Source organism: Thunnus albacares, chromosome 24 (genome assembly GCF_914725855.1).
Source record: "Thunnus albacares chromosome 24, fThuAlb1.1, whole genome shotgun sequence".
Taxonomy (NCBI): Eukaryota; Metazoa; Chordata; class Actinopteri; order Scombriformes; family Scombridae; genus Thunnus; species Thunnus albacares.
Genome location: NC_058129.1, coordinates 45,852 through 60,094, shown reverse-complemented (window position 1 = coordinate 60,094; position 14,243 = coordinate 45,852). Strand labels below are relative to the sequence as shown.

At 38.9% G+C, this 14,243-nt stretch overlaps 1 protein-coding gene and 1 long non-coding RNA gene across 2 annotated transcripts in view; one reads left to right on the top strand and one right to left on the bottom strand.

The window, feature by feature from the left end:
• rcan1b (regulator of calcineurin 1b) overlaps positions 1 to 14,243 on the top strand; it is a 48,030-nt gene that overhangs the window by 8,379 nt on the left and 25,408 nt on the right. The gene's annotated exons all lie outside the window — the stretch shown is intronic.
• Positions 6,629 to 8,008, bottom strand: LOC122976196. Its single transcript, XR_006400858.1, has 2 exons — positions 7,970 to 8,008; positions 6,629 to 7,590 (listed from the first exon to the last, which is right to left on the bottom strand). It is a non-coding gene; the product is annotated as an uncharacterized LOC122976196 (long non-coding RNA).

Here is a 14,243-nt window from a genome sequence, read left to right as displayed (position 1 = left end):
TGAGCAAGCACTTGGCGACAGCGGTAAGGAAAAACTCCCCTTTAACGGGAAGAAACATCAAGCAGAACCCAGCTCTTGGTGGGCAGCCATCTGCTTTGAAGCAGATGTATTATATACTATGTATTATATGTATTACATATATTTAGTGTCAGGTTTATAGTTAAATAAATTGCATTGCGATGTGATACATCTGCTGTTCCTATTGACCCACTTTTCCCATCCTGTGTCTATCTATAGTGTTCAGTAGGAAATAGTCTATTCTGGAGTGCACCTGATGATTAGCTGAATAGTGAGTAAAGTATTTTTCTAGTGCATAGAGGTTTCTCTCAAACAATCAATCATCATCAATAACAATCATACATACCTGTCTCTTGAACATATTGAGGTCTTTTGAACTGCATGGGATTTATGTCTTGTTGTACTTGTTGTATTGATAGAGTAGTTAAGCATTGTGTTCCACTCTCCAACACAGTCAAAAATTCCTTCACTTTCAGAGATTACTGTATCAAATAGGAATTTAAAGAATTCCCTATCACTCTCCGGAGGGGTGTGTATATTAGCAAATGCGACCAGAACATTGTCTATCCTTCCTTTGATAATAATATATATATGCCCTCAACTCCCCAAACTTTTTCAGCTTATTATGTTCTTGTTATAACGGGTGTCTCTTGTAAAAATATAACTTGTCTGATCCTTTTCCACTTTTGCTAGCACCTTACTCCTCTTGACTGGATTACTCAGGCCATTCACGTTTAAGGAAGTAATTCTCAAGTTATGTGACCTTGTCATACATATTCTAAATAATAAATGAGCTAGTAGCTCCCGAAAACAAAGTCTTCTAAACTCTTGCTCTTGCTCCTCCTAATGAGAGGGTAAAGCCATCCCAGATTTTGTAGTTTAAGTCCTCGTTCATATTTGCTTGATGTGTCCCCTCTGGAATTCCTGGAGTTTTTCCCTCACTCTCTGGGCTGGGCTGTCTCTGGCTCTTCCACGGGAAATCCACATCTCTTCAGCTCCCGCTGCGTGTCCTGTGCACTGCTGCATGTTCAAGCCCCATATCCCAATGGATCCACATTTTCGTGTATGGTGTTTGAAAGCAAATCTCCTTTTCCTTTGGGCTTCCTTTACCCCATTGTATTCCCTGCGCTACTTGACTATCTCAGTCGCATAATTGAAATTGTATTTATTTATCAAGACAGTTTTTAACCTAAATGATGCACTGTACCAGATTTAACTTCAAGCTAATTTTCATCTGCAGTCCCTTAAAATTAAAACATATAACAGCACAATAACAAACTGTACAAAGCAAAAAACACACAGAACACATTATACAAAATACAAAGCTACACACAATCGCATTTCACATCCATAGTGTCAACTAGAAAGTCTAAGTAGAGAGTTCTGTTGCCCAGCTGGATTTTTCCCTTTTTCCAAGCTTCTCTCATTCTCTCATCCTCCTTGATGGTGAATTCCTGGAAGTTGATAACGATAGGTCTTGGTGGGGCTTCAGATCAGAGGTTGTGCGCCAGGGACCAATGAGCCCGCTGTATTTTTAAATCCAAGTCTTTTGGTAATAGCAACTCACTTCTGAGGAGTTTCACAATAAACCGTGCTACCAAGTTTCCTCTGCCATGCCAAAGATGTGTATATTGTTTCTCCTATTCCAGGACTCTAAGTCCATTAGTTTTTGCTCCAGGACTTTTTGCTGTTCCAAGCAGGTGCTGAGTACCTCAGTCACCTCTGCTGCCCATCCCTCCACCTTTCCCCATGTGTCTCTGCTTCTCCAACTCAGTCAGACAAACTCTGCATTTCATCACAAGGTTGTCAAATTTGCCATTGAATTCTTGTCCCAGGTGATTAATTTCTTGTCTCAGACTGTCATTGTCCCACTTGAGATCAGTTTTTATCTCCTTTACTGCCCTAATTATGTCTTCAGGGTCTATGCTCGTTCCAGGGTTCCTCTTGGCTTCAGCAGTGTCTCTTCAATTGCAAGTGCGCTCTCTTTGATGTTGCTAGCTTTCACCGCTGAGGTGCTTATACCTTGAGTTTTTCGCATTTTTTTACTCTCTTTTATGGCCTTTGGTGATTTCTTCCCACTCATCTATCCCTTTCGCTAATAATTGTCAAGTTTTTGAGTTATTTAGTGGGTAAATTGCAATAGATCTGGGAGTGTGGTTTCACTGTGCATCTACTGCTCCATCAGCAAACCAAAGTCGTCATCCTTAATTTTATTTCAGTGTTGTACTTTTTTTTTAATATGTGTGTGTGTGTGTGTGTGTATGTGTGTGTGTGTGTGTTGCCTGCCTATCTGTCTAGTGAGGCAATGGAAAAAATGGGGAGATGAAACAAAAACATAGGAATGGAAAAAATGAAGGGCTGAGTATGCACACACACTCGCACAACACACTCTCCTAGCAGCCACAGCAGGGTGTCGTTGAGGTCTGGAGATGATTAGCACCTACCAACACATACTTAGAAGATAATGTTTAACATCAACAAACAACACTTACATGAGAACATTGGTTTCACTGGTGGGAGGCTCACCAACATCACACCATTTTCTTTTCCACATGCACTTTCCATCCAGCACACACAGGACAGTGCCATTAGTCCTTTCACTATGCATTTACACCTGCACTCAGGCAGCAAAAATGACGTACTGTGTGTCGACATGTTAGACTAATAGTTTACGATGGGCACATTCCATCCAGACCACCTGCCAGATGTCACTGCCTATACATGGCTGAGATTTACTGTAGTTTTTAAATATACATGGTGGCTGTTAGGTCACTGCGAGTCTGTGTTACCTGAATGTTCAGCGGTCAAACCCAGCTGAGGCCTTTTGTGTTTGAATTTATATGTTGTGTCTGCATGGATTTCCTCCATCTGCTCCAGTTTCCTCCCACTGTCCAAAGACCTGCAACAGGTGGAGGGGGGATTTTTAAGTGTAAGTAGGTGTGATTGCAGTGTCCAAAATTAACTTTTTGACTCACCTGCCAAGGGGACTTGTAGATGAAAAAATCCATCAGCCATGCATATTTTTTCACTAGCAAAATAATAAATTGCCTTTTTGTGTCACATATACATTTGTTTCAGTGTATAATGTACTTCTATATAACTTTATATCAAAAAGTAGGCAGTAGTGCAAACATTCTAAATGTAAAATTAATATATTAATTAATAAATTGATTTGCCTCCGACAGTCTTGAGCACTCCTACAGTTTTTTGGCACTGTTTAGATAAAGGTAAAAAACACATATGGTGCACATGTCTTCATTATTTATATATATATATATATATATATATATATATATATATATATATATATATATATATAGTGTGTATTAGGGATGCACGATATTATCGGCATGTCATCAGTATCGGCCGATAAGCGCTCTAAAATGAAATATCGGCATTGGCCATTTCTTTCGAATATGAGAGGCCGATTTGTTGCCCTCTCCTCCGCCGCCTAACTGTGCCTCCCCCCACAGACTGTTTCACCCTGACGGTCCGGTGTTTCCTCTGCAGGTTCCACTTCACTCAGCTGCCATTTTTTTATTCAGGTTAAAGTGGGAAGAAGCAGCAGGTCTGATGGGCAGCACCGGGACCATCAGGGAGAAACAGTCCATCGAGGAGTTGCTATGTTCGGCTCATGGATGTATTATAAGAGCTGGATACCAGAAATGGCTCCCATTCAGCGCGTACGCCAAAAAAAGTTTCTAGCTTCCGAGTTTGCTTCCACGTTGTGGGGCCCACTGAACATGCGCAGTAGTGTTTCCCCGCTGGCCCCGCCCGTGAGTTCCCGCTCATTGTGATGATGTCACGGATTTCAAAATCGCTTTTCTCGGCTTGAGGAAAGTTTTACAAATATAAAACCTCCATGAATCAAAAGTTCATAATAGAAAAAGTCATAATTGATGTTGTTTGCAGTTCGAGGTGTCCTGTCAACAGTTTTACAGACGTCTGTTTTACAATGGTGATCTATGGGGAAAATGCTTTTTGGGTCGCAGGGGGATTTTTCGCTGCATTACCGTGAGTGGCCACTGGGAGAAATTGGTTGGAAGGCTGAGCGACGGTGCCCTAGTTCTTCCTTCATATATTGTCTTTCTTGATCATACTGAGTACAATCTGCTTACATATGTAATAGTCTCCTCAGCCTGCTGGAAAAAAAAATATGTGCCTATATCAGTATCAGCATCGGCAATCGGCCACAATAGAAAGAAGAAATATCGGATATCAGCAAAGAAATTCATTTCTAGGGAGGTAATCTTTATACTCCAAGATATACTGATCTAACATGTTTTCCAGGATCCAGTGGTCATAACTTAGCATTTTATGCAGTATTAAGCTTTGTGGATGTGTTGTACGACTTCCACCAACAGGTTGTGCCTACAAGTAAGGTGAGAGAGTTTTGAAGCAGAAGTAGTAGAAGAACAACTTGTTCTCTTGTTGTTGTTGTATTTTGCAGTAGTTTGCACAAATTTAGTGGTTTTAACAGTAGAGAAAATATGCTGGCGGACTGTAAGCAACATACTGCTTCATTTTGGTTGTAAAGTGTGTAAATAAAGAATCTGCAAGTTGTACTGCAGCCCAGTGTGAGCCTGAGTCTCTGGCTGCAACACATGACTATTTTGGTACAAACGTTTACCCATCAGTGTAGTGGAATACCTTCCAAGATTTAGCCGCCAAACACAGGGATGCAAACTTAGTCACTTAGCGCAAATAGGTCATTTGTGTGATTTGTGAGTTTTTGAATTTGGGGTGGGGTTTCATTAACCAAGCAGGTGCTTCTATTCAAGATGCTAGTTTAGCATTAACATGGGCCTCAGATAGCTAAATCACACAGCCATTAGACAACAACTCTGTGGCATTTTCACAACTTTATGCTTTAGTGTTCATCAACAGGTCTGCCACAGTGAGCAGATCGAGGCACGCTGCGACTTTTTTCTTCGCCTGGAGGCAGGGAGGCAAATCAGGCAAAGTCATGACAGTGCTTGACATTAAGGCTTGTCCTCTAATTGGGGACAAGTGGATTTTTTAATAGGGCAATAGGTAGAGAAACTTACGTGCCCCACTGTACAAGTTAAAGGTCATAAATAAACCGTGTCTTCACGTGATGTGCAGTGTTTCCCCTAGCATTGCCTGACCCCCTGCCCCTCCCGAAAGAAATAAAAACAAATGTACAAATGTAATGTAAGGTATATTAGCAAGATGGTGGTAGTGCTAAATGCTGTTTAGCCACCTCTCAAATTCAGAAATAACATTTATGCAAACTTTCATCACTTTACAACTGGTAGCTCAGACTGGCTTCCTACCGCAGTTTATTGCAGCTTCTAGGATGGCTTGTTTTGTTTGCCGTCTGAACACTGTATCCCCATATGAGACACAGAGACGGCTGTTACTGTTAACATTGACCAACAAACCACCACCAGCTCCTGATATGCAGGTGTTTAAAACAAACTAACCTTCCATGCTGAAGCTAGCAGGCAGACTAGAGCTGCTTTCATGGGACAGACAAATGAATCAGAGTTAAGAGGATCATATATGACATTAACTGACGTGCATCATCAAATAACAATGTCAGACAAAAGAAAACAAAGTAAGTAGCTAGAAAAGCTCTTCAGTGAAGCTTAAGTTTTTTTAAATTGATATTAGTGTTGTTGTAACTGTTCAGTGTATCAAGTGCTGCAGCTTTACATTACCTAATCACATAATCAAGATTTGTTTTTAAGATAGAGACTGATTGGTCTATCTATCCATCCATAAGGCCTACATTTATTTGTGTTGTAAATAAATATTGTTAATATTTAAAAATTAGGTAAATAAATAATATTATTAATATTTATTTGCCTAATTTTTGTGCACTTGTCTCATTTCAGCTTAGTGTAGTCATATTGAAACAGACTGCTTCACAATTCAGGATCAAATGAATGGCTTTAATAAAATTCATAAATTGTATTTTTTATATGTTGACATGGATGCTTCAACTGTTTGTTCGTCTGAATTCTACATTCTGCATTCGTAAACAAAATTAAAAAAGTAAATTATAGATTATATTAAAGTAAATATATAAACAGAGACAAGCTTTGCAAAAAAAGTATCAGTCTCATTTCATAGATTGAAAATCACATTGAAATGACAAAAAAGAAAACTGGCAATAGAAGAGCTTTTTCAAAAGCGTCTTCTTCCCTTAAAACACTGTTGGTCTATAGTATTTAAACTTGATGGCTGCATTAGAGAACAGCAGCCATGGTTATGTGTGGAGTGGTGCTGAAACCTCATAATTTTACATATTGTGTTATTTGTTTAGCAGGCGTCAAGTCATGTTACCTGTAACATGTTTTACAAATTGCAGTTGGGGAATATGACTTGGCTGTGGCTTGAAAAAAATTCAGTCAAAAGAGTTTTTTTTTCTGTCCTTTAATTCCTCACTCAGTTCAATCCAATAAGCTTTATTTGCATGAATGTCCGGTGAACAATATTGCCAAGTGTCAAGGATAATACAATTCATAAAATCAATGAATAAATAAAAAAGAACAAGAAAATGGCAAACATTAAATGCGTTTTGTGTGTGTGTGTGTGTGTGTGTGTGTGTGTGTTTGTGGTGGGGGTTTTTTGTTTTTTGGGGGGTTTTTTGGCCATGTTTGTGAGTGAAATCATATTCAAATGTGAAAGGTTGTTAGATGATTGGGCTAATTAAGCAATATTACACGAGAGGGTGTGCTTTACTGTCACTGTTGGCATGACAGTGATGCGGTCAGGAACGAGGCGCTTGCGCCGAGTTCCGTAAGCACTGACATTAAGGTAAAGCACACCCTCTCGTGTAATATTGCGATTATACAACATTTACCAACAAAATAAAAGATATAAACAAAAGTTATTCATATTGTGAAGCAGTTCGCTCTAAAAATAAAAACGTTTTGCTTGTGTTATCTCCGTTTCCGTGGAAATACATGGGGTATGACTAATACCTGGAAAACAATCAGTTACGCCAGTAGACTCCTATCTAATGGAACCTAGTTTACTACTCCAGCAAGTAGGTCGACCCTTAGTAACGACCTAGCAACAGAGACGATTTCTAGTCCCTGCTGACTCAGCCAGCCAACTTCGGCTAATGCTCTCTGGAGATCGCGGCATTTCCCAAACTGAATAAATACCTCACATATAAACACAAAACTGCTTTGCTAGCTCAATCTCGTTGTAACTAAGATATCCGCTGAAAAAAAATATTTTTTCCATGGACAGATTTAGCTACTTTGTCCGCAAACTTCACAGGCATTTCTAAGCTAGTAGCACTGTAGCACCAGCATGCGTGTGTAACTCGTCCCATAGTCTCAGAGTTCAGTCCACTCGGCAAAGGGTCTGTTTTGTTTTCCCCACAACCCCTAATCAGTTCAGTTCAATCCAGTTACAGAAACGTCAGATTGGTCGGACCACCGTGTTTAACTATATATCTAAAAAAGTTACAGTTACAGCTGAAAATGACAACAGAAAAAAACAAGTTTGCCAAGTTTACACAGCTCTGCAATTCAAATCAACCATCAGTCGTCTACCCAGAAATAACTGTTGTTGTTAGCGCAACGTCACAGCCTGTAGTTCTAATGAATGGCGGAGTAATATTTTTAGTGATGAGGTTTTTTTCATTTGAGCACGGCTATGTGTGCTGTCATGCTGATTTGAGCACGTTCTAAATATCTAGTTGACCAATCAGATTGCTTGGTCGGAACTACGTGTTGTATAATCTGATTTAATCAAACTGTGTTTGTGTGTGTGTGTGTGTGTGTGTGTGTGTGTATGTAGCTCTATTGTATAGTTAAATTCACTTTGAATAATCACATTTACAGATGAATAATATTGCCAAGGATAATACAGTTCAATAATGAGATGAAAAAAGTACAATTCATTAAATAAAATAAGATAAACAAATAAATTTATAAAAAGAACAAGAAAATGGCAGAGAACATTAAACACATGTTTGTGTGTGTGTGTGTGTGTGTGTGTGTGTGTGTGTGTGTGTGTGTGTGTGTGTGTGTGTGTGTGTGTGTGTGTGTGTGTGTAACTCTACTATAAGGTCACATTTACTGTACAGTGCTTGCTTTGTCAGGACTATGTAAAGTTGCAATGTTGCCAAAGCATAGAAACACTGTTAAATTAAGGTAATACAACAATAACATGACATTCTCAATAGTAAATAATGGAACAGATAAAAATGGATCTACAGAGTTCTGCATGCAGTTTCTATATGGGATACCTGTCCCATCTAGTGTAGTCCTGACAACCATAAAGGGCAATTGGTTGGATTATACTATCATATTTTTTTCCTAATTCTAACTGGTATGTCTATTGTGTAAAATTTTCTTTTTTGCATGAAATGCTCTACATGCTTTTTGGTTCAGTGCATACACTGCAAGACCAAAGTTACCTGACCCACTGATTCTGAGCCCCAGGTAATCGTAATATAAGCTGTGATCTAGATGGGTGTTTCCTAGTTTGAATTGTTATTTGGTTTCCTTAGATTTGGGCTTCTTTTGGAAGATCATGATTTTAGATTTGTTAAAGTTGACTGTCAAGGGCCAGTTCTGACAGTACTGCTCCAGGAGGTCCAGGTGCTGCTGTAGTCCTTGTTGCGTGGGTGACAGCAACACCAGGTCATCAGCACATAGCAGGAATTTAACTTCCTTATTGTTAAGGGTTAGGTCAGGGGTTCCAGACTGCTCCAACAGTACTGCTAAGTCATTAATCTAGATGTGAAGTAGAGTTGGAGACAAGCTGTTGCCCTGAAAGATGCTTCTCCCTTGAGTGAAGAGATCTGTAGTTTTGTTGCCAATTTTTACTCTGTAGTTATTACTGACATTGACTTAATTGTGTCATAAAGTTTACTCCCGTCACCGATTTGGGGAATTTTATAATGTAATCCCTCTTGCCAAATAGAATCAAAAGCCTTTTAAAAATCAATAAAACATGCAAAAATTTTACTCTTGTTTTTTTGATGTACATGATGATTAATTAGGGTGTGTAGCGTGTAAACATGGTCAGTAGTGCGGTGATTTGGTAAAAAGCCAATTTGCCCCTTACTCAGGACATTGTGTTCCATAAGGAAGGCCAGCATATGGGCATTGATAATGCTACAAAAACACCTTCCCCAGATTACTGCTCACACAGATGCCTCTGTAGTTGCCAGGGTCCAATTTATCTCCACGCTTATGTATTGGGAAAATAAGCCCCCAGCTCCAGATCTCAGGAAAGCAACCTGATTGAAGAATGAGATTGAACAACTGAAGCAGGGCCTGTTTTAGCTCAGGGCTGCTGTGTTTCAGCATCTCTGTCCTGCTGTCGTCAGCTCCACATGCTTTCCCAGACTTAAGTGTTTTTATGCTGTTTTCTAATTCTTTCATTGTTATTAGGTAATCAAGGGAGGTTCTGATTATTTTTGATTGTTGATTCAAGGATTGTCAATTTTTCTCTGTTTCTGTTCACGATTGAGATTGTGAGGTTAGGTTGCTCATATAATTTTTCAAAATGTTCAATCAATCAATTTTTATTTATATAGCGCCAAATCACAACAAAAGTCATCTCAGGGCACTTTTCACATAGAGCAGGTCAAGACCGTACTCTTTAATTTACAGAGACCCAACAATTCCAAATGTTACCATTTTGTGGGCCAAGTTGTCTGTTTTTTTCTATGTTTTATTATCTGTTTGTATTCTCTCAGTTTTCAGCATAATTTTGTCGCAAGTCTGTGTTTTGTGGCTGACAGTGTTTTAGGTTGGACTGCTGTCTTAATTTTTTTCTGACATTTTTGCAGTCCCTGTCATACCACTCTTTCTTTTTTAGTCTCTGTTTAGATGCAGAGCTTTTCTTAGTAAGACCTGCTTTACTGGCTGATTTATGATAGATTTCATTTATTTTTGTTACAGCCAAGTTTAATTAGTAAACTTCCCCACACTGTTACGAGGGAACAGCTTTCTGTGTTCCAGGAATTTGCCATTGAAGTCAATAAGGATTGCAGTTTTAGGGTGCTGGTGACAGAGTGGTCCTTGTTCCTCTGTGATTGGTTCTACTCTGGCTGGGCAAGGGGCTGTGTGTAAGGCTGGAGGGGCAGTGTTGTCTTGTGGAGGGCTGGCTTGTCTGGCCTGTGATGCTGTTTGGTTGCTGGAGCCACTAGGTGGAGGGCTGGCCTGTGATGCTGCCTGGCTGCTGGAGCCAGTCTGTGAGCCTGTGTCTCTAGTTTAAGTTTGAGGATGCTGCTCTGTTGCTTCCATCCTAAGCAGCCTCTCTTGATAAGAAGGGTGTCTCTCTGCTCCATCTCCTTTCTCACCTGACATGTTCATGCCTGAGAGTTTCATTTGCTCTATGAAGCACATTCATACTTTCTCTCAACTAACACCAGTATTGGTTTCCTCTTTAAACAGTTTCATTTCATTTTTCAGCTGTTGAATTGTGTCAGACTCCAACAGTTTGGGTGCGTCCAAAATTGCATACTGTGCACTACATACTCAATATGCCTTAAGCATACTTTTGTGTGAATAAACAGTAGTATTTGACTTTTTGGATGCACTACTCAGCCTATTACTACATCACTTCCTGAGAGCATTAGTTGTAGCGAGACGTATTACCATAGTAACCTCACATCTACCAGCATCTGCAATACCTGACAGCAAGCATGATGAACCTCTTGAGTTTTTGGTTAATCTTCACATCTGTAGGAGTACTAGGGCTGTTAGAAAATGCGGCCCTTGAAGTGAAACCCACATTTGCTGCGGAGGTTGTTGCCTGTTGTGCCATTCTTCACAACATCTGTTTGGAATTGTGACGTGGTTGATGAGGATGTCATGGAGCCTGCTGATGAAGACAATGGGGAGTATCTGGCTGTGCTGAAATAGCATCAGGGGACACATTAAGGGACACACTGTCAGCAGCTGTTTCAGTTCCTGAGGCTGCAGTACCTGCCTTACAAGAGCATGACTATATGAAAATATGTGAAAATACTATTGTGGCAAAGACTGTTCTCCCATTAATTCTTTTTCTTGTAAATAGTTTGTAAATATGTGATCTTATGTGAGCATCACATAATATCCTATATGGTGTGTGGTGCATAGTAGTGTAGTATTGTATAGTATAGTATAGCACTGTGTATTTTAGTGCAGTAGCCTATATATTCAGTGGTGGTCAATCAATACATATATATATTTTATATTAGTATATATTTGATGGTTTTAATTAGGACAATAATACAGTATATTTTGATTGTAATGTGAAATCACTTCTTTATTAAACTTACTGCTTGCTTGTAATTGCTGTGGCATATACATTAAAATAGAGCAGAACATATTTCTCTTTATACTACACTACACCACCCTACATTCTACATAATAGCTACTACAGAGGGGGGAGCATTAAAATTTATACTCAAATACAAGACCCACTACATTCCAAATATTGTACTCAATTAGCCTACAAGTAAATGTATTAATTAAAAGCAGTTATTTACTCAGGTAATAAATATATAAAGTTAAAGACTATTTGTAAATATCAAACCCTCTTTAATACATTTCTAAAATATACACCATGACAAAAAAGTATAATCACACTCTTTAATATCAAACAAAAATATCAAACAATACCAAATTATTTTAAAAAATATACTTTCAATTATTTTCTTTAAATATTTTGAACTATTAACCATTAACCATTTATCTGTAACTATTTTTTAACCGAAAGTTCCGTTAATTTCAGAAAACGCTCCTCTCTCTTTTCTCCTTATCTCTTCTCTCCTCTCTGTCTATTCTCTCCCTCTCTCTTCTCTCCTCTTTCAATTCTCTCCCTTTCTCTTCTTTCTTCTCTCTCAATTTTCTGCATCTCTCATCTTTCATCTCTTTCTTTCACCTCTCTCAATCTCCCTTACTCTCTCTTGTGTCTCTGTTTTTCTCTCTTCCTGTCTCTCTAGCATCATACCACTTCCATGATGCTGCTGTAGCCTCACCACCGTCAGTACTAACTCCTGACTGGGGACATTTCAAGTCCTACAAAACATGAAAGCATAAATATTAACCAAAAAAATAAGATTTTTTAAGACTTACTGTTGTGACAACTGACCAATTTACTTACTTTAAATTTTCCCATTTTTTTCTTCACCAGGCAGGGTTCAAGACTTCAAGAGACCAGTTTCTTTGACAAATGTCCTAAAGGAAACACAGTTATGTTCACAGTTATTATTACAGCAGACTTTATCAGATGCAAACAGTTAAGAGTGTTTAATTAAGAACACACAATAAAGAGCAGGGTGTCTGCAGAGTCCACCAAGTCAAGTTAAGACTTTTAAACAAAGTTTTTAAGGACTATTTAGACTGCAGTTTAAGACCTACTTCACAACTGTTAAGGCCAAAAGCTTCATGCTTATTTCCCAGACAAAAATTATCTTTGTCAACCTTTTTGTTCGGTGGCAATTAATTAATTTTATAGTACAATTAAGTGAAAAAGAGTACTCATAGCATTACTCTTTGTTTAAAATAAAAAGACATTGTTAGAGCTGGAAGGCTATTGAATGAGAGTTTTTTAGACTTTTTAAGGACCCACGGGAACCCTGAAAGAGAAACAGCTGTTCCTTTGAACTTACTCAAAACCTTTGATGGTGGTGTTGCGTGGCTTTTGAAGGCTGCACGCCAACGGATCAATTTCTGTCAAGTCATCTGTCAATGGGGAATCGACATGAATTAAAATAAATTTAGCAATAAGCACAGGAAGAGAGGTAACTTCCTAAATTACCTGAGTAAAGTTAAGTACGTCCCCCTATTCCCTCTCATTTATGTCACATAACATTGCTAATGTTAATTAATGGTAACGTTAGTTGGCTCTTTAGTTAACATAGTTAACATTGCAACCACAATAGTGCATATACATACAATGAAGTGACCAAATGATGAATGAACTAACTTTAAAAAATGTATTTCGCCTCGTAAAGTGAAAATATATATATACTCATACATACATATACATTGTGGGATATTTATGCCAGCTTAGTGTCCAGTGCTTGCATACTGCAATATTTCCCAGGAAATAATATGCACTTCATGTACTATTGGTTTCATACTATTGGTTTTGGACATCAAAAATCTCACATACTGTTTCAGTGTATGTTAGCATGTAATTTTGGACGCACCATAAGTTTTGTTTGAATTCTATTATCTCCACTTATAGAAGGGAGAGACATTCCTGAATGCACTGCACTGACACTGGTGTCCTGGGTGTCTGAGTGCTGTTAAAGTGGGCAGGCGAAGGAGTGCTGGAGGCTGTGTGTACATGGGAGGCTGGAGCAGTAGTGCTTGGATCTGAAGGCTGGGAGGGTGAACCTGCTTGAGCAATAGCTCTCATAGTTGAAGCCTTGGTGTTTGAGTCTATTTGTTGCAGTTTGCTTCTGTATTTCTTATCCTCCCTGCTTCATTGGTCATGTCCTCTGGGTAGTGGATCACTGAACTATCTAGGCTCCATCCATCTGGTTGTAGTTTTGGGTCCATTATTCTTCTCAGGAATGTGCTCTTCTTAAAATTGTTTTTTTTTTTCTTTAGTTATCTTGTTTCTTGTTGTCTTCCCCTCCCTTTGCTGTCCTTTTTATTAGTTTTGTCCTGGTTTAGGTCTGTGTCTCCATGGCAGTTGGTAGCTGACAGTTGACAGTTGGTGTTGTTAACAATTAGCTGGTTAGGTAGCTAGCTTCTCCCAAAGTTTTGTTTGTTGATTTTAGTTTTCTGGTTTTTCAGATTGCCTTGAAACTTGCGCAAATTCTTTACATTGAATTAAATATAAAACTTACCACTAAACTTGATCTAAAAGTAATTAAATCATTTGCTGTATGTGAGTGCACCTGTGCATAACCAGGCATTCAGACCAAAAACAGCACTAGGTTTCTTTGGTAATGTTTGGTAATTGCCAAAAGACTTCCCCACTTCCGCAGTTTAGTTACAGCTGTTGGGCCTCCACATACAGTCAGACAAAGATGGGTTCCTTTTTTCTTCTGAAACAAAGGATCAGTGCCTAAAGGCTGATCACAAACTCCATTCCCCAGCATGCACCATTTTCTCACCTAGGTGTTAAACAGGAAATGGCCTCAACACAGACTCTGATTGGCAGAGACGCATCAACATGACAGGGAGTCATGGCAACGGAGCCGTGACGTCATTCCCCCTTTTAAACACGGGCCGGGGGAGAGTCTTGTTCTCTTTCAGGTATTCTTGCTCAGGAGAAGGTTC